Here is a 2,366-nt window from a genome sequence, read left to right as displayed (position 1 = left end):
ACAAATCCGTCCGTTTTCGTCATTTGTTATCGGATCGACTTAAAGCGAGATCGTCACATTGGCCGCTCTTGTCTCTGAAACGGTTACATTAATCGTCTACAAATCTATGTTGCGTGCTGCGGTATGCGGAAACACTAAAAGCACCATAGTAGAACACAGAAGAAGCTTCTATGTTGAAGTAATAGCCAGTAAGATGTAGTACAATTGAAGTTTTAGTTGTTGATTATTCACATTTTAGCCGGCTTTTGTGGCTTGGACATGACCTAGGACCTTACGATTTTGCATGAAAGGAGGACTAGCAGCCGCGTTGCACGGGAGAATGTGAAAAGTGTTCATATGTTGTAAAAACCTGAGAAATCCGTCCGTTTTCGTCATTTGTTATCGAATCGACTTAAAGCCAGATCGTCACATTGGCCGCTTTTCTCTCTGAGACGGTTACATTTATCGTCTGCAAAGCTATGTCGCGTGCTACAGTATGCGGAGACACTAAAAGCACCATAGTAGAACACAGAAGAAGCTTCTAAGTTGAAGTAATAGCCAGTAAGAAGTAGTACAATTCAAGTTTTAGTTGTCGATTATTCACATTTTAGCCGGCTTTTGTGGCTTGGACATGACCTAGGACCTTAAGAGTTTGCATGAAAGGAGGACTAGCAGCCGCGTTGCACGGGAGAATGTGAAAAGTGTTCATATGTAGTAAAAACCTGAGAAATCCGTCCGTTTTCGTCATTTGTTATCGAATCGACTTAAAGCGAGATCGTCACATTGGCCGCTCGTGTCTCTGAAACGGTTACATTAATCGTCTACAAATCTATGTTGCGTGCTGCGGTATGCGGAAACACTAAAAGCACCATAGTAGAACACAGAAGAAGCTTCTATGTTGAAGTAATAGCCAGTAAGATGTAGTACAATTGAAGTTTTAGTTGTCGATTATTCTCATTTTAGCCGGCTTTTGTGGCTTGGACATGACCTAGGACCTTACGATTTTGCATGAAAGGAGGACTAGCAGCCGCGTTGCACGGGAGAATGTGAAAAGTGTTCATATGTTGTAAAAACCTGAGAAATCCGTCCGTTTTCGTCATTTGTTATCGAATCGACTTAAAGCCAGATCGTCACATTGGCCGCTTTTCTCTCTGAGACGGTTACATTTATCGTCTGCAAAGCTATGTCGCGTGCTACAGTATGCGGAGACACTAAAAGCACCATAGTAGAACACAGAAGAAGCTTCTAAGTTGAAGTAATAGCCAGTAAGAAGTAGTACAATTCAAGTTTTAGTTATCGATTATTCACATTTTAGCCGGCTTTTGTGGCTTGGACATGACCTAGGACCTTAAGAGTTTGCATGAAAGGAGGACTAGCAGCCGCGTTGCACGGGAGAATGTGAAAAGTGTACATATGTAGTAAAAACCTGAGAAATCCGTCCGTTTTCGTCATTTGTTATCGAATCGACTTAAAGCCAGATCGTAACATTGGCCGCTTTTCTCTCTGAAATGGTTACATTTATCGTCTGCAAAGCTATGTCGCGTGCTGCGGTATGCGGAGACACTAAAACACCATAGTAGAACACAGAAGAAGCTTCTAAGTTGAAGTAATAACCAGTAAGAAGTAGTACAATTCAAGTTTTAGTTATCGATTACACACTTTTTAGCCGGCTTTGGTGGCTTGGACATGACCTAGGACCTTAAGATTTTGCATGAAAGGAGGTGTAGCAGACGCGTTGCACGGGAGAATGTGAAAAGTGTTCATATGTAGTAAAAACCTGAGAAATCGGTCCGTTTTCGTCATTTGTTATCGAATGACTTAAAGCCAGATCGACACATTCGCCGCTTTTCTCTCTGAGACGGTTACATTTATCGTCTGCAAAGCTATGTCGCGTGCTGCGGTGTGCGGAGACACTAAAAGCACCATAGTAGAACACATTAGAAGCTTCAAAGTTGAAGTAATAGCCAGTAAGAAGTAGTACAATGAAAGTTTTAGTTGTCGATTAATCACTTTAGTGCCAGCTTTGGTGGCTTGGACATGACCTAGGACCTTACGATTTTGCATGAAAGGAGTTCTTGCAGCCGCGTTACACGGGAGAATGTGAAATGTGTTCATATGTAGTAAAAACCTGAGAAATCCGTCCGGTTTCGTCATTTGTTATCGAATCGACTTAAAGCCAGATCGTCATATTGGCCGCTTTTCTCTATGAAACAGTTACATTTATCGTCTGCAAAGCTATGTCACGTGTTGCGGAATGCGGAGACACTAAAAGCACCATAGTAGAACATAGAAGAAGCTTCTAAGTTGGAGTAATAGCCAGTAAGAAGTAGTACAATTCAAGTTTTAGTTATTGATTATTCACTTTTTAGCCGGCTTTGGTGGCTTGG

The sequence above is a fragment of the Schistocerca gregaria genome, unplaced genomic scaffold, assembly GCF_023897955.1.
Source record: "Schistocerca gregaria isolate iqSchGreg1 unplaced genomic scaffold, iqSchGreg1.2 ptg000378l, whole genome shotgun sequence".
Classification (NCBI taxonomy): domain Eukaryota; kingdom Metazoa; phylum Arthropoda; class Insecta; order Orthoptera; family Acrididae; genus Schistocerca; species Schistocerca gregaria.
The sequence above is the reverse complement of the archived record's forward strand: the minus strand, read 5'-3'. Positions refer to the sequence as shown.